Source organism: Salvia miltiorrhiza, chromosome 1, assembly GCF_028751815.1.
Source record: "Salvia miltiorrhiza cultivar Shanhuang (shh) chromosome 1, IMPLAD_Smil_shh, whole genome shotgun sequence".
Lineage (NCBI taxonomy): Eukaryota > Viridiplantae > Streptophyta > Magnoliopsida > Lamiales > Lamiaceae > Salvia > Salvia miltiorrhiza.
The window spans coordinates 39,370,627-39,397,303 of NC_080387.1; the positions used below are offsets into that span (position 1 = coordinate 39,370,627).

Below are 26,677 nucleotides of genomic sequence, written 5' to 3' on the forward strand. Positions count from 1 at the left end.
AAGTTTTCCGATTGTTTACTTTGCCTTCTTCGATCATTCATACTAGGTATAATCCATGTTTATCGCTTTTAGCTTAGGTGTTGGTTCTTAGTTTCACCAGTACGTGAAATGAATTCAAATTAAATTCCAGATTAAATAATCCATTTTTATTGAATTAAAAGTTGTAAGGGATAAAGAAAATTATATATGATCGAATTTGTTCAAAACTATTGTTGCTTTCTAAATATAACAATTTTTTATTCTGTATTAATGTATGTCTTTTTTGTATATGTACAATTATCTTTGATATGTATTAAATTAAGTTTGGATATCGTTATGTGTCTGTCAATATTTAAAAATATGTGTTGAGATAGGTTTAGGATTTGAATCTCATAATTTGCACAAATTCATTTTTTTAATTCATTATTTTTCATAACAAATTAATAGACAACTTATTTTATATATACAATAAATCTAATTTATATAATTATAGCTACTCCTTATACAAGTGATATTATATCTATATTTAGACATATGTTATATTAAAAAATTAGATCATTTTATAAATAGTAAATTTGATATCAAATTTTAATTTTATTAGCTAATTTTAATAATTATAAAACATGTACATAACTTACACGAGTCTAAAATTATAATCCCCGCGCATCGCGCGGGAGATACACTAGTGAATATAATAATCAAATCAAATTTTAATTCTTATGTAATTTATTATATTAATAATATGTCACAGCCCACTATCCCAATGACGGGTTAACCGGGGTTATAACTTAGGGTGAACAATAAGAAATGGAAATGGACAATTACTTAACATTAAAGTATATGGAAATGTCACTCATAGATAAAATGCTAGAATCATATATGATTATTTGGATACTTATAAAACATACACATAAATGAGAACTGATTAAGGTGGGCTACCCAATAACACGTATCCCAACTTCATAACATAGAGCTATCCTAATCAAAGTATTTTGCAGCGGAAAACGTGTGAGATATACATATGAAGATGTATACTCAAGGTTACATTTCTTGAAACGATCAAAGGAACACCCGCTCAACACCATTCCATTCCATCAGCTGCTCAACCTGCACATTTAGAAACACATGCAGGGCTGAGTATAAAAATACTCAGTGGGCACGTATGCCTAAGTATAAAAATACATGCTCAAAGCTGTAAATTGTCATGCCATCATAAACAGTACAGCAAGGGAGTTTTTCGCTAAAAGGCCCAAGCTTACTAAGTTCATTTGTGATTCTTAAAGTTCGTCTGCAGACTGAGTTCTCTTGTAATCTATCATATCTGAAACTTTGTGCCGGAGAGGTGGCCACCTCTCACAGTCACTTGACCGGCCAACCCGCTAGATGACTCACGGTCACTGGTGTACACTAGCCCTGGCAGGATAGCTATCAACTGCTCAAGACCCGAATTCGATTACATAACTGGCAAAGCCACATCAGATAGATATCATACTAAAATTTAAACATTTTATGGCAAGACAACAGTTGTAATATTTTTCAGTTCAAAGATTTTGTAACGAAATAACTTGTTCAGAGGTAGCATTAAACTCGTTTGATAGATATATAAAACTGAAATTAACAGTTAAATCATCTCATGCATTCATTCGTATAAGAGGCCTACGATACGCAGGGGATCTCTATATACGTATAGTAAAAATAATGCCCACCTGGATAGGCAAAGCCTGAAGATCATACACATAAAAACCTGTCTTGGGAAAGCAGCGCTAATCCCCCTGGTCACAAAGCCTACAAGAAATTCTATTCTTAATAGGTCTCCTTGAATCTAATCTTAAGTCATGGTGTAGTGCTTAACATTCTATGATTCACTTAGCCGGGTTTTCAAAATTTAATGAATAAATAATTGAAAACATTTCTCTTGAGTTAAGAACACCAACAATATTCTTACTCGTCTTTCTTTAATAATTGGAATTATAAATAAAACCAATTAAATCATAAATACCTTTATTGCAAAAAAATGTAATGCAATTTCATGTCATGCTTGACATATAATAAGTAATTACTTAAAATATGCTCATAATAAAAATTTAATATTATTATAAAAATTTACTCTTTGAAAATAATTAATTAAACTTAATAAATCTAATTAATTATAATAGTGTAGCTACTTTAAATAAAATCTGCACAATTCCAATTAAATAAATACTTGGGCAGCCCATGATTTAAAATAATTAGAGGCCCAGCTTAATAAAAGAAAATCGGCCCAAAATATAAAAAAAAATAACCCAGCCCAACTCAAACCCACTGAAAATTAAAGCAAATCTCGGCCCACTGAAACAAAGCCCAAATAAGGAGCCCAACATAATTAAATAAAATCAGGCCCAAAATAATGGCCCAACACCCAACCCTTCTCTTCAATTCACCTCAATACTCTCTCTCTCACCACTCTCATCGGCTCCCTCTCTCCTTCTCGCCACTCTCTCTCCCTTCCTCTCATCTGACGTCGCCGCCGCCGCCTACAATTCCGCCGGCGCGTCGCCGGCGTACCACCGCCGCACTCATCTCTCTCTATCTTTCTCCCTTCTCCCTCAATTCGCCAAACCCCCAAACCCCCAAATCCACAAATCCTAAATCCCCAAAATCGTCAAAAGCCCTAAGCTCCTGCCTACCCATCCACCGCCTCCTTCCTCCGGCGAAGTCGTCGCCATCAGCGACTGTCGGCGACAACAGCAGCCGCGGCCGACGCCATCGCCACCTCCTCTGTCTCTCTTCCTCTCACTCTGTGTCGGACGGACGACAGCAACCAGCCATCGCCGACCGCCTCTAATCCTCACCTTCAGTCTACCCTCTGACTTCCGGCGACTGCACGGCTGGAAGACCGCCGCCGCCGATCCCCAGCCCTCAATCTCTCTCCTCAGGTCGACGGCAGCAAGGCCGCCGGCCGTCGCCCTTCAGCCCCCTGTTCTCGCAACCCTCTCATCTCTCTGCATACACCGGCGACAGACGACGAGGTCGCCGCCGACAACAACAACCAGTCGCACCCTCGTCACCCTTATCTCCCTGACTCGACTCAGACGCACCGGCATCAACCGGCTCGACACAGCAAGTTCAAAGGCAGGGAAGAAATCAAAGCTTCAAATTCTATTTCTTCTTTCATAAAGATCTTTTCTTTTCTTTTCCTTTCAATGAATCATGCTTTCATTTATAATTATATGCACAGACTATGAATAAACATGTGTACAGATTGTATGCATTTATGTAAATAATTTGTCATGCTTGTGATTTGTTATGAAAATATTGAAATCTTGGTTGGTGTTCTGTACAAACGAGATAGCTGTGTGTGCTTGAAACAGAGGCAAAGAAAATTGAGGTAAACACCTTGTGATGTCTGTGTAGGGGAAGAGTTCTTTGAATGGTGGTCTCTTGTTGTATACTTGAAACTTCATGGATAGGCTGGAACGAGAGAGTAATTTAAAGGATATTTGAGTTGCTAGTGAAAGTGCAAGGGATGGGTTTCCTTCAATTATGCAGAGATATTTGAAGCTGAAATTAGGGGAGTTGGTGGCCGCCAAGCATGGCTAAAGCTTGACTTTTGGAGTTGATTAGATTGACAAGGGATGGTGTAGGTTGAAAAGAGGAAGGTGAGGCGTGAGAGATGTTTGAAAATATTAACCAAAATCCCTATGATTAAGGGATTTTGTATGACTTTGTAGGAGTGGGCGCATGAGGGTGAATAGTGTAGCAATTGTAGAGGCATGGTGAAACACAAGCAGCAGCTGCGTGCTGTACTTGGCTGTGGTGCAAAGGAGGAGGTTGGTTTGGGCTTTTGGGCTTTGGTATTTATGGAAAATCATTGCAATAAACAAAAACTAATGCCCAAATAAATATTTGTCAAAGCTCAATCACATTTAAATAATTAAAGTCTAACATAAACTTTAATTAAATCGTATACAAATAAATATTAATCATATAGAATAATCACCTATTCATATAATTCAATTTATGCAATGCACAAAAATCAAAAGACTAAATTTTCTAAAAGTTTTTGAAATAAAAATTGTTGGAATTACAATAAATCATTTTTTTTTCATTTTTCCGGCGTAAATCATCCTATTCTAAATTAAAAATGAATTCTAAACTTAATATAAATGGACGGGGTGTTACATCCCTCCCACCTTATAAAAATTCCGTCCTCGGAATTGCATATCTGGTATTCTAGCTTGTGCTACTAGTCATTCGTTTGCGAACTCCTTCACGCGTTTCTCATACGTGTCCACCATATTTGGAGCACGTCCCGACATTTTGTTGAAAACTCTATCATACTAGTTATCTGCTCTGGTTCTCCACTTGGGATTCCAGAAGTTGCTTTGTTTCTATCGACTGACAGTTAAGAGACAGGTTGGTGCTTAGTGTATCTTTCTAATTGTGAGAATATCACATTCTAGTACTTGAAAACTAATGACAACTAAGAAATTCTAAATTATCACTATACTTATCATGATAAAAGGAATTTTTATTGTGACAACTACATAGTGCGAGTCCATACATTGGGATGACGTTCTACTTAAACATTAAAAAAAAATCTAAATTGACAATCACCGAGATCATAGTCATGTGGGCTGGCCAGACCCAACAAAACGAATCACTCAGTCAAATGGGAGCTTCGCCCCCAATCATGTCAACTTCTTATTCATGTAAGGCTCTGGTCAAACTTCTAACTTAAAACACTTACTAACATGTACTTCATCATAAGTTACTGATACCCTGAAAGTCCATTCTAATGTCGTTCTAGCAAAGCTATCACGGCTAACATTCTCAAGGCATTCTTAGGTGGTACTCAAACAGTTTGAAAGAGGACCCATCATTCTAATCTTATAGGCATGAACCTAAAACGATAACATAAAACTTTCACGTTCATTCATTCATTCATACATACATACATACATTGATTTGTTAAGGGCTCGGGTAGTCCCAAACACGACATTGAGCTTAGTTATATGAGTCAGAGACCCAAAATAACAACATGAAGAATAATTTGCATTCACATAACATCATAAACATAAGGCGCACATTTTCTTGAAAATTTTCATAACTTTGAATATATATATATATATATATATATATATATATATATATTTGAAATTATTATCGTACCCTAGTTGCGGCAGTGTGACGGTGAGCTGAGGGCTATTGACATTCTTAGAAGTCTAGAGATACTATTCTAGACTCAACATCAAAAAGCTTATGGTTATCAGAAACATGAAAGAAAACTCATGCTCTATCTCATATTCTATCTCTTTACTCAACTCTATATAAACTCTCCACTCATCTCAAATCCTTAAGTTCAAGGATAGGTTTCAAGAAAATCATGGTACTAAGTCTCGATTTATCTCTCATATAAAGCTCGTCTAATCTCATTCAACACATAGACAACACAATCACATAAGGCACATAAGAAAACATAATCAAACATTATCAAAACATGCTCTGTTTTTTACACTGACTCAACTTCAAAATCTAACCTGTTCTTACTCCGACACCTCCTGGACTCGAGACTCATACCAAAAGAAAGGTCTTTGAGTCTATTTTCATATAAAAAAAGTAGAGTCAAAAACTCCAAGTATTGTAGGAGATATGACTGTTTTACTACAGTCTACCATAATCGGCAGTTTTGAGCAATCGAAAACTTGGATTTTAAAAAAAAATAGTAAATGTTGTCAAACTGGGCTCAAATTTTGTGGATATCTAGCTAACACAGTAAGGTTAATACCATAAAATTTTGGAAAACTAGATCACACAGGAAGCTACTGAAATGAATGACTCTTTCCCCTGCTCTCTGAAACTCTCAGTAGTAATGTGCAGTTCCGGTTTTGTATTTTATAAAAATAGTAAACGAAGTCCAAATGACTTGAAATTTTACCGATGTTCTCAAGGCTCATGTAGAGACTTGGTATACAATTTTCAAAGCTTTTTGACATTGAAAAACCGTCGATCACAGTAGGTCAGTAGGCCTACGAAATTCACCAAAATCTCATCTCAAACTCTTAAAATACTCAACTCAACATTCCTTCAAGAAAACTCATCAAAGCTCATTTTAAACACATATAACACTCACAAACATTCAAGCACATTAAAATGCTCATCATATTCAAATCTTGACTCTCTTCTTACATCATAACCTCAAATTTCTAGTAAAACGTTTCAATGAACGCATCATTAAAATTCTCTTCTCATTTTCATGCTCAAAATTACTCAAATACTCAAACACGATCTCATTCATCATATAAATCATTATACACATATGGATTCCCTTTTATCATGTACTAAACTCTAATGAAACTTCATGTATCATCATAAAACTCTTAATAAAACATGACAAACTTTCACATAATGGTCATAAAGCAATTAGACCTCATTTTATCAATCATCGACTTCTCATAATATGAAAACTCAAAAAAAAACTCATCTAAACTAAACTAAGTCAAAATTTTATTTAGCCAACAAAAGACCTAGTCAAACATAATTAGACACTAATATTATGCTCAATTACATATATCCTAAACCAAAATCACTTAAATAACACATAGGTAAAAAGTCCTAATTTTTATTAAACTAAACTCTTTGAAATTTTATAACACACATGAATCTTTAATCTAATCATAGATCCATCAATTTTAACTATTTAAACTCACATATAATCCATCAATTACAATTTAGGGCATAGATACACATATCCCTAATTTTATTAAACTAACTCACCTCAAATTCATCAATTGACATCAAATAATCAATTTACTCCATCAATCATCATCATAGACATCACATAGACTCATTCTCGTAATCAATTCATCATTTAACACATCAACTCACAAATTCCAAATTTTTGGGTAAACTAAACTCAATCGACTTTCACATCTCAAAGCATATACTTTCACAACACACATCAATCATCAACAAACACCACATAGACCTCATTTTTCACCCCAAATCAAAGAAAAAAAAAGAAATTTTTTTTTGAAGGGTAAAGACCCATTTTTTTATATTTTTTTTTTTTTGAAAATCAAGAAATTTTTTTTTTGAAATTTTCTCTTTTTTTTTTTTTTTTGAAAATTTTAAGAACAAGGGAGGGGTGATTTTCTTTCTTCAATCTTTCGAGAATACTCACATACAATATCATTCAAGCAAGATTTATGGAATACATGATCACTTACCCAAATTTCTCACCAAAACTCACACTTTCTCACTCTAGCTTGGAAACCTTTCTTCAATGATCCTCTTGAATTCAAGTAGCTAGGATGTTTTTATGTAAGATTTAAGAGTGAATTGAGGTGTTTGGTATAATTTTTTGGAAGCTCCGAAGGTCTCTACAATGGATGAAAATGGAGGAAAGTGAAAGAAAGAGGGAGAGAGGTGTTGGTCGAAAATGATGAGTGAGTAGTGAGAGAGGATTTTGCAAGATTGTAAATGATCTTGTGATCTTTAAAGAGGATTTTGTAATCTTAAGGAAATATTGGCAATTAATGCCTTGATCTCTCTCTCTCTAATCTCTACACTCTCTCTAATCTCTACACTCTCTCAATAATCTCTACACTTGGCAAATTGTGGTATTTAGTCACATGGTAGGGAAATTAAAGTAATAGTGTGAGAAGGGTGATTAAAAATAAATCACAATAACTATGGAAATGTTACTCATTAATAAAATACCATAACATAATTATTCATGTGACCACATAAAATAACTATAGCACTAATATTAGTGCACTAACTCAATTATAATATTCCTCTCATAGGAAAAATAATTTTAAAACAAAATATATGCTTGGAAATATTTTCATTAACCGGCATTCTTTGATTTCTCGGTAAAAATAAACTGCACTTGCTTTAGAAACTTAATTAAAATTTCAAGTGCTAATATCCTCAAATAAAAATCATAATAACTTGGTCATAATGACACACGTAACGAAAATCACATATATAACGATTAAATCACTTCGGATAAATCAAACCAGTTTTTATTATTAATGGATGTCGAACCCTAATTATTAATAATTAAGCCCTTAATCAGGGATTAAAAGTCGGGGTATGACATACTATCCTCCTTAAAAGAAATTTCATTCCGAAATTTGTACAACACAAAATAATTCTGGGTACTTTTCCTTCATGCTAGACCCGAGTTCCCATGTCGCCTCCTCTTGATCATGATGCTTCCAAAGTACCTTTATTAAGGGTATCGACTTATTTCTTAGTACTTTATCTTTTCGATCTAGAATAGATTCGGGTCTCTCCTCATATCAATTGGATTCCCAATTCTAATTTATATACACGAGATTTACTTGAGAATAAGTTCCCTCGTTCTTTTGCGGCGGTTCATTACTCCTACCTCATTCCTAGGGCTCATCTACGGGGTATCCTATTTTCCAAAGACCAAAATGGTCATCAACCCATTTCTTGTTACCTATCACATGCATAACAATTCCCTATGAATCTATCTTAAAACTATCATAGACCAATTAACTTAAGTCCTCGTACTCGAACATTATATTACGGTCTTAGCTTGAACTCTGAATTTCTATCATGATGAGTGGTCGATATCATTTATAGGACAAAGACTAATCTCAACTAATTACAATGAGACACAATTATACGAAGCCCTAATTTGGGTAGTCTACTACGGCAGTAGACTAACACTTCTTAGTCTTATCGATCAACGGGATCTATTATGACAACTCACGAGTTGCAAGACTCAAACTCAACACAACATCTAAGTAAGGTGTTGTAGAAATTGTCCAAGAGAATCAAAAGAATGACCAGAGGGTATGAAATTATTAACTACAAGGTCGAACAAAATGACCTCGAGTAAGAGCCCATCTGGCTTTTCAGCCGAAAGTTGAAACACATGGGTTTTCAACCCAAAAGACGTCTACTGAGATTTGGATCATGTGGACTGGCCAGGTCCAACATCATCACCTCCCCGTCACACGGGAAACATCGTCCCGAACTTAGAGAGCCATGAACATACTATACATAACAAAACATAAGCTCATCATGACAACTAAACTTATCTTAAGGTTACCTATCCTATTGATCTCAAACCCCAAACCTCTCTTAAGACATATACACACAGACATACGTACACAGGCAAAACACACTATTCTTAAAATCTATCATGTAGCAAAAGTCGATTCGATGTTCCGTCGCACGTGAACATTCGAACGTAGAGACTATGCTTCAACCTTTGATGCAACATTTACCTTGAATTCGTCTCGTATTTTCATTCTGTGCTTTTTCTTTATCTCGTACATATCTTTCCATTCCTCTTTGTAGTTCAAAAGAACCATTGTTTTCTTGTGGGAGCTAGAATGCTCTAAGTTCTCTTTCATTCTTCTAAATTATCACTTTGAGAATCTAGATTGTAGAGATATCCTACTAATCTAGTAGTCTATGTTCTTTTAGAATCGTGATCATGCCACTTATAGCAATCTATGTTTTCTGGGGAAGCATGTGTCAATTTTCTATCATTCCTCTTATCATAACGTTATAACTTGCAAAGATATGCCATGCAAGGCAAAACATTCGACATTTCATCATAGTATGCTCTTTACATAAAACATATTCATGAAGCATTTTAGAACATTAACATCTTTAAAACGTTGAAACTGCAGTTACCTTCTTTCCTTGATTGAGCACGATGCAATGGAGTGTTGAGCGGTGCCATATGAACCCATGTAAGTCTAAAGAATCAAACTAGACTCGACTCTTTAGAATAAGGTTTCTAGGGCCAGAGCGAACGAACCGCTCTGATACCACTTTGTCACAGCCCACTATCCCAATGACGGGTTAACCGGGGTTATAACTTAGGGTGAACAATAAGAAATGGAAATGGACAATTACTTAACATTAAAGTATATGGAAATGTCACTCATAGATAAAATGCTAGGATCATATATGATTATTTGGATACTTATAAAACATACACATAAATGAGAACTGATTAAGGTGGGCTACCCAATAACACGTATCCCAACTTCATAACATAGAGCTATCCTAATCAAAGTATTTTGCAGCGGAAAACGTGTGAGATATACATATGAAGATGTATACTCAAGGTTACATTTCTTGAAACGATCAAAGGAACACCCGCTCAACACCATTCCATTCCATCAGCTGCTCAACCTGCACATTTAGAAACACATGCAGGGCTGAGTATAAAAATACTCAGTGGGCACGTATGCCTAAGTATAAAAATACATGCTCAAAGCTGTAAATTGTCATGCCATCATAAACAGTACAGCAAGGGAGTTTTTCGCTAAAAGGCCCAAGCTTACTAAGTTCATTTGTGATTCTTAAAGTTCGTCTGCAGACTAAGTTCTCTTGTAATCTATCATATCTGAAACTTTGTGCCGGAGAGGTGGCCACCTCTCACAGTCACTTGACCGGCCAACCCGCTAGATGACTCACGGTCACTGGTGTACACTAGCCCTGGCAGGATAGCTATCAACTGCTCAAGACCCGAATTCGATTACATAACTGGCAAAGCCACATCAGATAGATATCATACTAAAATTTAAACATTTTATGGCAAGACAACAGTTGTAATATTTTTCAGTTCAAAGATTTTGTAACGAAATAACTTGTTCAGAGGTAGCATTAAACTCGTTTGATAGATATATAAAACTGAAATTAACAGTTAAATCATCTCATGCATTCATTCGTATAAGAGGCCTACGATACGCAGGGGATCTCTATATACGTATAGTAAAAATAATGCCCACCTGGATAGGCAAAGCCTGAAGATCATACACATAAAAACCTGTCTTGGGAAAGCAGCGCTAATCCCCCTGGTCACAAAGCCTACAAGAAATTCTATTCTTAATAGGTCTCCTTGAATCTAATCTTAAGTCATGGTGTAGTGCTTAACATTCTATGATTCACTTAGCCGGGTTTTCAAAATTTAATGAATAAATAATTGAAAACATTTCTCTTGAGTTAAGAACACCAACAATATTCTTACTCGTCTTTCTTTAATAATTGGAATTATAAATAAAACCAATTAAATCATAAATACCTTTATTGCAAAAAAATGTAATGCAATTTCATGTCATGCTTGATATATAATAAGTAATTACTTAAAATATGCTCATAATAAAAATTTAATATTATTATAAAAATTTACTCTTTGAAAATAATTAATTAAACTTAATAAATCTAATTAATTATAATAGTGTAGCTACTTTAAATAAAATCTGCACAATTCCAATTAAATAAATACTTGGGCAGCCCATGATTTAAAATAATTAGAGGCCCAGCTTAATAAAAGAAAATCGGCCCAAAATATAAAAAAAATAACCCAGCCCAACTCAAACCCACTGAAAATTAAAGCAAATCTCGGCCCACTGAAACAAAGCCCAAATAAGGAGCCCAACATAATTAAATAAAATCAGGCCCAAAATAATGGCCCAACACCCAACCCTTCTCTTCAATTCACCTCAATACTCTCTCTCTCACCACTCTCATCGGCTCCCTCTCTCCTTCTCGCCACTCTCTCTCCCTTCCTCTCATCTGACGTCGCCGCCGCCGCCTACAATTCCGCCGGCGCGTCGCCGGCGTACCACCGCCGCACTCATCTCTCTCTATCTTTCTCCCTTCTCCCTCAATTCGCCAAACCCCCAAACCCCCAAATCCACAAATCCTAAATCCCCAAAATCGTCAAAAGCCCTAAGCTCCTGCCTACCCATCCACCGCCTCCTTCCTCCGGCGAAGTCGTCGCCATCAGCGACTGTCGGCGACAACAGCAGCCGCGGCCGACGCCATCGCCACCTCCTCTGTCTCTCTTCCTCTCACTCTGTGTCGGACGGACGACAGCAACCAGCCATCGCCGACCGCCTCTAATCCTCACCTTCAGTCTACCCTCTGACTTCCGGCGACTGCACGGCTGGAAGACCGCCGCCGCCGATCCCCAGCCCTCAATCTCTCTCCTCAGGTCGACGGCAGCAAGGCCGCCGGCCGTCGCCCTTCAGCCCCCTGTTCTCGCAACCCTCTCATCTCTCTGCATACACCGGCGACAGACGACGAGGTCGCCGCCGACAACAACAACCAGTCGCACCCTCGTCACCCTTATCTCCCTGACTCGACTCAGACGCACCGGCATCAACCGGCTCGACACAGCAAGTTCAAAGGCAGGGAAGAAATCAAAGCTTCAAATTCTATTTCTTCTTTCATAAAGATCTTTTCTTTTCTTTTCCTTTCAATGAATCATGCTTTCATTTATAATTATATGCACAGACTATGAATAAACATGTGTACAGATTGTATGCATTTATGTAAATAATTTGTCATGCTTGTGATTTGTTATGAAAATATTGAAATCTTGGTTGGTGTTCTGTACAAACGAGATAGCTGTGTGTGCTTGAAACAGAGGCAAAGAAAATTGAGGTAAACACCTTGTGATGTCTGTGTAGGGGAAGAGTTCTTTGAATGGTGGTCTCTTGTTGTATACTTGAAACTTCATGGATAGGCTGGAACGAGAGAGTAATTTAAAGGATATTTGAGTTGCTAGTGAAAGTGCAAGGGATGGGTTTCCTTCAATTATGCAGAGATATTTGAAGCTGAAATTAGGGGAGTTGGTGGCCGCCAAGCATGGCTAAAGCTTGACTTTTGGAGTTGATTAGATTGACAAGGGATGGTGTAGGTTGAAAAGAGGAAGGTGAGGCGTGAGAGATGTTTGAAAATATTAACCAAAATCCCTATGATTAAGGGATTTTGTATGACTTTGTAGGAGTGGGCGCATGAGGGTGAATAGTGTAGCAATTGTAGAGGCATGGTGAAACACAAGCAGCAGCTGCGTGCTGTACTTGGCTGTGGTGCAAAGGAGGAGGTTGGTTTGGGCTTTTGGGCTTTGGTATTTATGGAAAATCATTGCAATAAACAAAAACTAATGCCCAAATAAATATTTGTCAAAGCTCAATCACATTTAAATAATTAAAGTCTAACATAAACTTTAATTAAATCGTATACAAATAAATATTAATCATATAGAATAATCACCTATTCATATAATTCAATTTATGCAATGCACAAAAATCAAAAGACTAAATTTTCTAAAAGTTTTTGAAATAAAAATTGTTGGAATTACAATAAATCATTTTTTTTTTCATTTTTCCGGCGTAAATCATCCTATTCTAAATTAAAAATGAATTCTAAACTTAATATAAATGGACGGGGTGTTACATAATATCAATAAAAGTTTATTATGAGATGTTGGAATTAAAATAATTATATATAAAAAATGTTGACGTGTACTAAACGTGAAGTATGCTTAGGGAAAATGCTCATGATAGATATGTAGCATGTCATTGACCATAAATCAATATATATATATATATATATATATATATATATATATATATATGGGTGGGCTACCGTGAGAGCACATCTTAAAATAAGAAATAAGAGCAATTTTTAATGTATGAATTTTATGTAGAACACGTATGAATTCGCTGTATAAAGGTATGAATTGTGAAAAATAAATTTTTGCTACCTTTGGGATTCGAACTCAGGACCATAAATCAATCCATCAGGATTACGAATCAACCGTAGATCTTGATGATCTAAAGGCTGAAAATGATTCTTATTTTATATCTTAAGATATGCTCTTATTTTAGCCCTCCCCTATATATATATATATATATATATATATATATATATATATATATATATAGGCAAAGTTCCTTAGAAACGTAAATATAGATAGAGAAAGGAGACGGAATCTCAGTCGTACGTTGATCTTATCTAATCTAACGGTCAGCGTTCGTTCGTTCAACGTTCAACGCGAATTTGTGTTGAACATGAACAACCATCGAATCCCCCAGCCCCCAGAAGTCCAACAAATCATTTTATACGTTCAACAGCATTAACTGTCATGTTCAATATTTCTATTTTGCGTTCAACACTTCTGTTTCTGTAGAATGCAACCCCTATATATATATATATATATATATATATATATATATATATATATATATAAAGGGCTCGTTTGATACGAATGATTAGAACGTATAATATAATTATGCTACCCATTCATAATTTAGAAAATAATTCTAGAGAATAATTTATAGTATCCTCAGTCCATAAAGAGTGTGTGATGAAGCACAGAGTATTATAAATTTTAATAAAATAATTAAAAGATGTGATTTTAATATTGAAAGAGTCCTAAAAAAATACTATTTAGGGATTTAGCCCATCAAATTATAAAAATAAGATGTTGGTATTTTATAAATATTAAGTATAAAGGGCTCGTTTGATACGAATGATTAGAACGTATGATACGAATAAATATTAAATATATATATATATATATATATATTTAAAGGGCTCGTTTGATACGAATGATTAGAACGTATAATATAATTATGCTACCCATTCATCTTGTTTAGTAAAAAGTAATACGAAACACACGGCCCTTTATAAATTTAAAAGTCTGATGAAATCATACGTGATTATCCATACCACATCCGAGGCAATATACACAATGTCAATCTTAATTATAATATATACTTAATTTATTATTGACTACTAAACAGTTAATTAAATAAGAACATTTTAAGAATAAAAAAAATTTGGGGGGTAATTGCCTGTAAATACATTACCTTTCACTAAATTCTGGTATTGCACATCATCTTTAAAATCCGCCTCAGAATACATCACCTTTATCTATTTTCTGATTTTGCACAAGACCACTAAATCTGCCAACCGTGAAGATGAGTTGGAAGCCGAAAATCCATATAAGCACGTCGGCCGGAGCATTTAAATGACGTGGCTGACAGATTGGCCAAAACTACGTCGTTTTAATTCAAACTCCTTAAATCAGAAATCCTAAATCAGATTACAGAACTCACGCACGCTCCCTCACTCAACTCACGGCCGAGCACACTTCGCCGCACCAGGGTGCCATCGTGCCGGCCGAACTCAGGGGGGCGATTTCGCCGGCCGCAGACTGCCGATTTTGGGCGAGCGACAAGAGATTTCAGGTGAGCGATTTTTCAGCCGCAGGGTGCCAGGCCGCAGACTGCCGATCTTGGGCTTGTTGCACATACTGACTAGTGTAATTCCAGAAGCAAATCATAGGAACAAATATACTCCCTCCATCCCGCTCCAAATGTCTCCTTTCTTTTGGGCACGGAGATTAATAAATGTGTATAAAGTAGATAAAGTGGGTATAAATTAGATAAAGTGGGTTGGTGGAAATTGTTTAAATATTAAGTATAGAGAGAGTGTGTATTGCCAAAAAAGAAAATGGGACATTTGCAGTGGGATGGAGGGAGTATAATATTTCTAAGTGTGGCTGTTACTTAGACTAGTATATCACCCGCGCTATGCGCGGTGATTGTGATTTTAAATTCGCGTAAAATGTGTATATGTTTTATAATTATTAATATTCTCGTTCGAATTTGATATAGTATCATATTTTCTTATTCGGACGTTTAATTTGATATGTCACTTTCTAAAATGAAAAATCAATAAATAATTAACACGCTTACTCAACTCATTATTTACATCAAATGTTATTGTGACCCACAAATAATTATCTATCTTTTCATTTAAAAAATAATATCTTCATTATCTCTTCTACTTTTTTGACAAATAGTATACCCTAAAAATTACTTTTTTCTTTCTTATTTTATTATGAGCTATCTGTTTATTCAAATTTGTGTCCAAGTCTCGTGGCTCATTGAATTGGGATGAAGTGAGTAATATAAACAAATAAAATTAAAATTTGATACCAAATTTATTACTATTTGTAAAGTGATCAATGCTCGCCCGATCTGCTGCTGTCCTCGTGAGCTCCGATCTGCTGCTGTCCTCGCGAGCTCCGCTCCGTCCTCGTGAGCTCTCTCTCCGATCTGCTCCGATCTGCTCCGTCATCGCGAGCTCTAGCTCCGATCTGCTCCGTCCTCGCGAGCTCTCTCTCGCCCGATCTGCTCCGGCACTGTCTTGCTCGCGAGCTCTCTCTCGCCCGATCTTCTCACGGCGGAATCTGTCTCTCACGGCGCACAGACAGCGGCGGACGAGCGGCGTGATTTGCGGGCGGCGAAGCGGCGCAGCGGCTGGTCGCTGACTGGAGTCTGGACTGTCTGGGTGCGGAGGGCAGCGACGTCGCGGAGCAGGGCGGCGCTGGACGGCGACTCAGCCTCCCGTCTGCTGCTGTTGTCTCCATCTCCATAGCTGCACGCAGCCGAATCGCCGGCAGCCGAATCGCCGGCATAGCAGTTAAATGATGCCACCGTTCGCTGCTGCTGTGCTCAGTCCCATCAGCCCCGCCGCCGCTTGAGAGCAGCGACGCCATCGACGTCGCGCGGCCTACTCCACAGCGAGCTGCTCCGGCAAGGCAGCGGGCGTCGCTAAACGCACGTTGCTCTCTCGACGTCGGCGCTGCAATCTCCGCTGCCGATCTGAACTATTTGTGAGAAATGGCATCGCTCCAGCCTCCCCTCCCAAATTACCCCATTGTGTCTAATAACTTTGCTCCTGTCAGTCGATCTTCATCGCCACTACACAGTTCTACTAGGGTTTTCACCACTGCTGATCAGACGACAATGAACTCTTCCACAGTAATGACGGCGCTTCTCTTCTCCGAGTCTGGGATCACGATGCCTCCGAGCATCACTGTCACAGATCGTTCGGCGGAGGCTGCTAGAGTTACTGCTGATGTTTCGTTCCCGGAAATCGCTGCGGTGATGACTTCCCATACTGTCGGCGTCTCTTCTCAGGCCGATGGTCCTAAGGGCCTGATCCCGCCTCGCTCGATCGGGACTGCCCATCCGAAAGTGGTCAGTCCGCTGTCTGCTCCGAAGGTGCCGCCGAAAGCCTCTTTTGCAGATAAACTGAAAGCTAGGGATGACAGTCCGACAGAGCAAGTTTCCAAGCCTAGGGACGTCCCCGCTCATGACTATACAATCCTCCGACCAGAGTTGGTGGATCTCAAACGTTGCCTTGTTTTAGAGCCTTCTTTCCACCAAAGACAAGTCCAGCGTTTCGCCCATGCGATTCACGGCCGGCTGATCCTCCGCAAAGGTGAGTCACCTCGGTTTGCAGCGGATCTTTGGGAGGAACTTCAGCAGCTTTGGAAACCGGCTGCTGGTTGGTCGATTCATCCGCTCGGAAAAGGTTACTTCACTTTTAATTTCACCACCGACGAGGATAGGGCAGCGGCTTTCGCTAAAACGACTTGGCGTTTACGCTCAGGTATACTCCATCTCCAGGCTTGGGTGCCGAATTTTGATCCCTACAAAGCGAATTCTACCCTGGTTCAGGTATGGATTAGAATCTTTAACTTGCCACATGAATATTGGCACCCAGAGGTTCTTTCCGGGGTCGCACGAGAAGTGGGTACGCCTATCTTGATTGATGGTCAGTCTGCACAGGCTCATGTGGGTCACTTTGCTAGAATTCTTGTTGAGTTAGATGTTTCGGCTGATATTCCTGAAGCTTTAGATATTAAGTGTGGCGATATTGATTTTACTGTCAAGTTTGGATATGAGAATTTGCCTTATTACTGCTCCGTCTGCAATGTTGTGGGACATAATTCTAACGAATGCAGAAGAAATAAAACGACCACGACCGAGGAACGTCGTCAGTCCAAGGTAGATGACCACAGGGTTCATCCTCGTCCCTACACCGGAAATCAGGAAACTCCAGCATGGGCTGGAAAGGAAATTCCTGAGGTTGGACAGAAACTGAACTCTTCTTCAGACTCTCCTACCTCATCCAATCCCTTTGCTGTGTTGGTTTCTCTAGAGTTGCAAGATGAACAGAGACTTGTTGGTGATGATAACATGGACAAGCCGCCTTCTGATGGAGACCGAGCTTCAGATGCTTGCATCCCTCAGGACAGTCAGGGTAGAAAGGATATGGAACACCCTGGGTCAGATGACGAAAAGAGCCAAATTGAGGTAGTTGAGCAGGAATACGAGAGGAGTTCTGCACCTCTGATTGTTCAGCCGCTTGCTGTTGTGTCTGACAACAACGCTGTGCTAACTTTGACTGGGACGACAGGACCCATTTCTCGTACACGAGGGCGTCCGAAAGGGGCTATCACCAAGAAGGGGAGAGTTTCTGATTCTTCTATCAAGCACAGGCTCCGTCGTATCATAATCAATGGCATGTCTTCGGATTTCCAAAACTCAGCACGCCGTGACGATATGCATGGCCCAGGTCTTGACACTTCTTCGCCTGTGGAGTTCCTGAATAAAGTGAAGTATGCTCAGTCTCGAGGACATATACTGCAAAACTTTGTGATCAACTCCTCTAACTCTACCGATGCAGCCTATGCTATGTCGGTTGTGGCCTCTTCAAAAATGAAGAAAAAATGGGGCGATATGTTGGCCGATGAAGAGGACGATTTAGACGAGGACGACCCTCTTAAAATGTTCTCTTAGTCTTGGTTTGTTTTTTGGTTACCCGGGGTTTCTTGCGGGTGCTTTTGCTTGCTTCCTTTGTATCTGGTCTCTCTTTTTTTCTTTTCTTTTTTTTTTAATAAAATTTCTATTTCAGCAGCAGTAATATATACAAAAATATAACATGTGTCTATACATAGATATAATATCATTTGTATATGGAGTTGCTATAACAATACAAATAAAATTTATCAAATCAGATAAGTTGTCTATGAATTGCTATGTAACATTACGAACTTGCTATGAAAAAAAGATCAATTAAAAAACAATCAACCTATAATTTCAAACTTTGGACCAAGAATTTATTCAGTAAAACTATGATTTCACCAAATATCTTTACAATTTATGGGATGAAAATATTTGCTATTAAGCATATTGATCTCTGACATGCTATATTTCAACACATATTTTTGAAATATTAATAGACACGTAAAGATATTAGAATTTAATTTATTACTTATCAAAGATAATTGGATGGATACAAAAAAAACATACATTAATTAAAAAAAATATCATATTTAGAAAGTGACAATAATTTTGAACAAATTCAAAGTTAACATATGATTTTCTTTATCTCTTATAACTTTTGATACAATTAAAATTGGATTATTTAATCTTGACTATATTTTTAATTCATTTGATGATTACATAAATATTAAAAATTAAAATAAAAATTAAGAAAATAATAATATCTGATAATATATCTTAGATTTTTTTTGTTTTGTGTTAATAATTTACACATACCTTTCTTTATTTCACTTTGAAATTCACTCATTTTCAACTTATTTCAGCAAATTAACTACTAAATGATTGACCAATAATACCCTTTTAAATTTAGTTGCTCGTAATTAATTTTATTAACTTATAATTATTCTAATATTTATTGATTTAACCAAATGATTAATCAATTCAACAAAAAAGAATGCACGTATTATTATATTTAAAATATTCGTAGACAATCTTTTGTAAAGTGACAACGTTATGATTTTCTTCTTGACATAAATTATACTAATATAAAATATTATCTTCTTATAATAATGACATTGCATCATATTTAACAATTTTTCTATGTAAAATAAATAGAACTACATATACTATGAAAATTAAAATGTCATAAATAAGAAAATAATGAAAAAAAAAGAAAAAATATTTTTAAAAATGTTTAAGCATGTCAGTTGTCTCAAATTCGAGAAAAATAATTAAAAACTAAAAAAAATTAATTAATATATACAAATCTTAAACGGTCATAAATTACTTGTTAAATTGAATTATACTTTTCATGTATCAAATTAAAGGTTATTCATGATCTTTTGTTTAAAATACATAAGTAAATATTGCATATTTGATCCCAAAGAAAATTATACAAAAAAAAAAAAAAAATTGTGCAATCAAGAGAAAGCATAATAAATTGAAACTAAATAGTTCATACGTGACAAAATAATTTGATTTGTTTATTGAGAGCTTGCATTTTTTAAGTAATATATTAATAGATATTTTACAATATTAAACATATTTTAAAACAAATTATTCCTTCTTCTAATTTTATAGTAAAATGACAATTCACACACTTTTCCATTTTCATAATATATATTAGTATGCACATAGATTATATTTTTAAAATATAATAAGATTAAAATTTAATTTTTAAATTTATAGATTAAAATAGTAATAAATAAAAAATACAAACCATATATAAATATATTACTATTATAATTATTTTAAAGAACATTCACATAATTCTTTTGTAATGCCATCGTTTTGTAATTTCCTTCATAAAATAAACTATAATTTGTAATTTGATGTCTTTTGATATTAATTTTATTTTGTTCCATTAATAAAATATATATTAGATAAATCTAAATGTATAATATAATAATCAAAATATAATAAATAAAAAAGATAGAGAAATAAGAAACAAATAAAGTTAAAAGAAATTAAACATCAAAATACACAGCAGTTTTTTTTGTGGGAAACGTGGCTCAACATTTTCAATAATGAATTTATGCAAATTTTTTCAATTCCAAATTTACCCTTCAAATTGAATTTATTGACATTTACTTTGCTTTTTATATATAAAGATTATATAATTCTTGCAATTTCACTTGGTTTTCGAGAATTGTCAATTTTCCCCTAATGAAGCGCAAGAGCAAAATCATAATACCCAGAAGAAGTATAAGAACCATATTAGGACAAAGTTCAAACTCATCACATCTAGAACAGATAATTAAAAGTCTAGACAAGAGTGCATCAATTCTGGTAATGAAATCTTGTCGAGAAACGCAATAATAAATTGAAGGCATGGACATTCTGGCAATGTAATGCAGAAGCCTGAATCGCACGAACCCTAGATCAGTGAGCCTTACCTCCACGAACCCTGGTCCACAGCGCGAGCCTTACCCTCGCGAGCCCAAGCCTTCCGTCGCTCGCTTGAAAAACACCAAGCCCAAGCCTTTCGCTCGCCCGAAATCGGCACCCCGCTGCCGGCGCGATGGCACCCTGGTCCACTGCGATCGAAATCGGCCGTGAGCCACAACCCTGCTCGGCCGTAAGTGAAAGCGAGAGTTCAGGGGTTGAGTTCTGCGTGAGTGTTATTTCAAATTTGATTTAGGAATTGAAAATTTTAGGGATTGAATTAATGAAGTAAAAACGACATAGTTTTTTTCACTCTGTCTGCTACGTCATTTAAATGCTCCGGCCGGTGTGCTTATGTGGATTTCCGGCTGCCAACTCATCTTCATGGTTGATAGATTTAGTGGTCATGTGCAAAATCAGAAAATAGATAAAGGTCATGTATTTTGAGACGGATTTTAAAGGTGATGTACAATACCAGAATCACTACTAGAAAAACGCTCATAGATAACGGATTTTATCCGTTATCTATGAGCAAAAAAACTGTTGTGTATAGTGGTGTTATCTATGATACGTATCATAGACAACGGTTTAAAAACCGTTATGTATGTGAGAATAGATAACGGTACGAGACGCTCATACATAACGGTATGAAACCGTTATCTATAATGATTATACATAACGGTTTATACCGTTATGTATGAGGATTTTTCCGTTATGTTTTGTATTTTTTTTTTTTTTGTCCTATCATAGTTAACAGTTTTTTTTCTATACATAACGGTATGAAACCGTTATCTATAATGATTATACATAACGGTTTATACCGTTATGTATGAGGATTTTTCCGTTATGTTTTGTATTTTTTTTGTTTTTTTTCCTATCATAGTTAACAGTTTTTTTTCTATACATAACGGTATGAAACCGTTATCTATAATGCTTATACATAACGATTTTTGCACCTTATAACAGTTTTTTTTACTTCTTATAACGGTTTTTGCACCTTTTATAACAGTTTTTTTGCACTTTATATAATTGTAGTATATTTTTAAATTTTGCAATTTTTATAAAACGACAAAATGATAAAATCAACAATAACAATATTATATATCATCCAAAATATTCATACATTATCATCCAAATATAATGAAAACTTCACATATATTCTATTTAGCTAGATGTTTAATTAAAAAATATTACAAATGCGCGCAATTTGCTAGACATTTGAAACGACGTTCTCTGCTTCAACCTTCTCGTTTGTAGTAGTCCTCATAGCTCATCGACTCCCATCTACTTGATCCGCCAAGATGATAAACTCAATCACAATAATGAACTGGAGAATTAAAAAAATCCGGCAACATGTGAGTTACATAAGTAATCTTCAAGTTCTCAATGTTCTATCTATATTGTTAAAATGAGAAGAAGATTACCCTGCACCAACACGAGCGAGTTCACCTGCAAAACATAGCCAACCCGAGCTTCTTAAACAAAATAAATATGAAAGAGATATTTCAACTCTACTCTCTCTCACAACGTTACATATATACCGTATAGTTGAATATAGTCCGAGGGAATGAAGAAGGGAATAACTGAAACATCAATTACTCAGCATAATTCTATTCATAACTTTCTCAAGTAAGAAACATGAATCTCAACTTTGAAAAATCATTATCTCAACTTTGAAAAATCATATAAAATCAACCTTTTCAAAGAAAAATGCAAGCTTTACCTTTTAAGAAAGCTATTAAAGTCTATCTTTATTAGAAAGTTACAAAAATACAATATCTTCTCAAGTGTATAAGAAATTATCTCACAAAATGCAGAATCTGCCACAGAACCTTGCTGCTTCGCGCAGTACTTTTAAGAAAATTGTTTGACATATCTAACGGTGTCCAATTTAGCTGAAATTTTACAGAAACCTCCTACTCATGCTGAAGTTATTACAGTAAAAATTTCAAGTTATACAATAGGAACACTCTCGAAAATCCCTCACAAGACATTGGTTTGTCCAGCCAAACTTGACAGCAATACAGTTTCTGTTGAAACTCAACATATAACTCATATTTTGGCCAAATAAAAGCTATAAGATCTCAAATACATCATCTTACTACACATTAGCATGCTGTAGCTTGAAATTTAAATCATATTTAACTCATCAACACCAAGAAAGCAAGTTATAACACAACCAATCACCACAAGTTCTCCACTCAATACTAAAAGTCGTTCTTCCCTTATTCATAAATCAAAATTGGCTCAACACATAGTAACATGCTCAATATCCCCCAATTTCTATCATATAATCACATTCCACGCTCCCAAGAGTTCAATTACATAAGCATCAAACATTTAGGTATCTTACCTCAAGAATGCCCAAATTCACTTATTCAAAACTATTAGGAAATCATGATTTCCTGTCCAGTCCAGCAATCCGGTTTAGCACCTATACCATCCAGTGAAATGAAAATTACACCCCAAGAAAACAAAATACAAAAAACAGAAAAATGCAGTTCTAATTCAGAGATGCCCATAAGAGATTATGATAATATGAGATCATTTTCTACATATGACTCTAAAGTTGTAACTTAGCAGATTTGATTACACTAAGATGTCTTTCACCATAAAAAACAAAATTTTCTTCGATCATTGAGTAGAAATGTTGCAGTCCTAAAATGATCAACTATAGAGAATTTAGAGATGTCAAAGAAACTTCAACATTACTGAGAATTAGAAACTGTTAATAACATTGGCAAATCACTCCACACATCGTTTACCATTTCTTTCTGGTCACAATTCATCTTATCATGTCTGTTTCCCCACTAATAATAACTGTTACCTATCTTCTTAAATGGTTGAAGACCAACAAAGGAACATGTTCTTGGATCTTAATTATAGCTCAGCTTTTTTTTTTGAACTCTCGTAGCAAAAATGGTGTTGTTTTGGGCCACATGTTGCGGCGATGATTCCAGAATATTGCCCAAGGATTTTATTGCTTAGGTTTATGAGCTCCGAGTGCCTATACGGCTATCTAGACATTGTCGGGCTCAAGCCACTCAACCTTTTACCAGAAGGAGGATAGTATTAAGCAAGGGAAGAATCACAGCAAGTTTCCAGCATGTAGGTGAAAGCTTATAATTCTTTTCATCTCCTAGAATCCTAGTGCTGTAGTCATTATTGAAGGCGCGGAAGATCAATCAATCAAGATGTCTAAGGAAAAGCTTACCTCAGGGTAGCAACTTTGACGAGTAACTGTTTGGTTCTGTGTATCTACAAGAACTTCACATTGTATTTTTGTCTGCAACAATACAGAGGAAGATGGTAAGCATATCCAATCATGTCTTATAATATTCCTCGTGTGAGAATCAAGAGAGACAGACACACTCAAAGCTAAGACTTTCACAACAGCTACACATTCAAATCCCATATTCTAAGATTCTTTTGAGTGTCCTATTCCAATTTTTCCATCTTCTTAGATGCATCACAACTTTAAATCAATATGAGTTATCAATGCACGATCAACCAACCATTGAGCTTTAGGTGTATCCAGGCTACATTTAGGGAAATTACTGGCATGCCTAGTCACACAATTACCATAAGATTTATGTTTTAAGTTACGTCTCATTCTATGATTCTATCACATTACCTTGTACGCACAAATTATTAGTATTTGCCTAACAACATTTTGATAGTTTGAAACTTGCTTTGATGTATGTGTCTAATGGAAATCCAAATAAAGTAGCAGCAATGTGCATCAAATTCTTATAGAATCAAACCTTAATTCATCAACAGTTTCAAAATGAATAGATAGTAGAGTAGAACAAGTATGATTTACCTCGAGAGGCAGGTCAAATAAAAAACTTCACACTGTAAAAGCAATCACTACAATCTCCTATAAGGAAGATGATTATACTTCTAAACTATTAACCAGCAACAATCCACATTGATAAACATACAGAATCTGTCACTATTACTTTTCCAGTGTTTGTAGCAAGAAAATTTCATTTATCCCATATAGCATCGAATTAGTTCATCTCTTAGTCTTTAATAGTGTAATATATCTAAAAATCTGGACTTAATAGCGTCAATATGTTCAAATCCTTTTATAGATCAATTTGGGGAAGCCTCTTTCTAGATTTGAGCCCTAATTTAGCAAAAAATCAAGTCCTGATTGGAACAACACAAAAATGAAGAAATAAACTTCCCTGAACGGTGGAGGAGGGCAGGGCTCGCTCCGGCAGACAGCGGGGTTGAGATTGGAGCTGGGGCCGCGCGGCAGTGTCTGGAAACTGACGGTGGTGACAGGAAAAGGGCGAAGGTGACTGGGCGGCGGGAGACGGTGGCAGGAGGTGTTTGGCGCTGCTGGTATGGTGTAAATCGCGCCGACTGGTGGCTCTTCCTCGGCGTTCATGATAGGAACGATGGGTGGCGCACAAAGCCACCTTGTGTAGATGGTGGGGGGCAACAGTTCTGGAGTGGGTCGCGGTGGTGTTGCGCTGCGACGAAGGCGGCTGGGCTGGTGCTGTGGTGGTCGGACAGGTGGTGCGGCCGGAAGAGGGAGTTCAGCGGCGGATTGAAGCTAGGGCACGGCGGCGGCAAGGAGCCGCTGTTGTCGCCGGAGTATGGAGAGAAGAGGGGGCTTTGGGCTGCGCTCGGAGGCGGCGGCCTTCCCGCCGTGCGGTCGACGGGAATCGGCAGGGAGGTGGCTGTAGATTATAGATCTAGGATTTCAGGCGCGGTGTGGTGTGCGTGCATTTAAGTCAGAGAGAGAGGAGATTAAGAGGGAGACGAGGGTGGGCGGCAGCGGCGCGACGTAGCGACAAGGGTGGGCGTCGATGGGCCGGCGCGGGGCAGCGGCGCCGGCGGCGGAGTCGAGAGGGGAGAGAGAGAGTCGAGAGAGACAGGGAGGACGCAGGAGGAGGCACCGAGGCAGGGAGATTAGATGTGAGAGACGAAGAAAACTAGGGCTTCTAGTTTCTAAATTTCCTAAATAAAATCTATTTTTTTTTCTTTTTTTCAGTTTTAATATTCAATTTTTGGTATTTAGATTTCTAATTTAGATTTTATATAAGTGTTACTTAATCATAAAACAAAAAAATGTTATGATTTTTTTATTTTTCAAAGTCTATATCTAGAAATAAATTCAGATTTTAGGATAAAGAATTTATATGTTATTTTTTAATATAATATAATATAATATAATATAATTTTAAAAAAATTAATAAAAAAAATTATACACAACAGTTTTTAGATACGCTCAAACATAACGGTTCCAAAACCGTTGTAAATGACTCTTATACATAACGGTTCTTTAACGTTATGAATAAACCGTTATAAAAGATGGTCATAGATAACGGTGGCTTAACGGTTTTGTAATACCGTTATGTATGCAACTAATAGATAACGTAAAAACATAACGGTTTTTCAAAAACTGTTATCTATGGATATAGACAACAGTACATAGATAACGGATTTTTTCAAAACCGTTATCTATTCCTAAAAGTGCGCTCATACATAACGGTTTTTGAAAAAAACCGTTATCTATGCACTGTTATGTATGTAAACTTTTGTAGTAGTGAATTTAGTGAAATGTGATGTATGTACAGGCAATTACCCCAAAATATATATATAATTTTAATATTTCGTACCAAATAACATATATATTTTAATATATTATATTAAACATGATATTAATATGATATATTGTAAATAAAAGACAACTCAATAAAACATATCACATCTTACCACATACTCCTACGTACCCAACTAGCTTGAAGTGTCACCATATTCAAATACACTTATTTACTTATATAAATTAAAAAGTTTGACTTCAAATAATATTATTAAGATACATAAAACTTGTTGCACGTTTTTAGAACGAAAAACTTGAACAATGAATAGGGGTAGAC

At 36.2% G+C, this 26,677-nt stretch overlaps 3 long non-coding RNA genes across 3 annotated transcripts; all 3 read right to left on the minus strand.

Annotated features, from left to right (window-relative positions):
• Positions 1 to 866: 866 nt before the first annotated feature.
• Positions 867 to 3,499, minus strand: LOC131014864 (uncharacterized). Its single transcript, XR_009098339.1, has 3 exons — positions 3,355 to 3,499; positions 1,686 to 1,764; positions 867 to 1,086 (listed from the first exon to the last, which is right to left on the minus strand). It is a non-coding gene; the product is annotated as an uncharacterized LOC131014864 (long non-coding RNA).
• Positions 3,500 to 9,898: 6,399 nt separating this feature from the next.
• LOC131014868 (uncharacterized) lies at positions 9,899 to 12,561 on the minus strand. The gene is made up of 3 exons (XR_009098340.1): positions 12,417 to 12,561; positions 10,749 to 10,827; positions 9,899 to 10,149 (listed from the first exon to the last, which is right to left on the minus strand). It is a non-coding gene; the product is annotated as an uncharacterized LOC131014868 (long non-coding RNA).
• A 9,296-nt stretch (positions 12,562 to 21,857) lies between these two features.
• LOC131014873 (uncharacterized) lies at positions 21,858 to 25,761 on the minus strand. Its single transcript, XR_009098341.1, has 4 exons — positions 23,995 to 25,761; positions 23,134 to 23,214; positions 22,205 to 22,229; positions 21,858 to 22,107 (listed from the first exon to the last, which is right to left on the minus strand). It is a non-coding gene; the product is annotated as an uncharacterized LOC131014873 (long non-coding RNA).
• Positions 25,762 to 26,677: the final 916 nt, after the last annotated feature.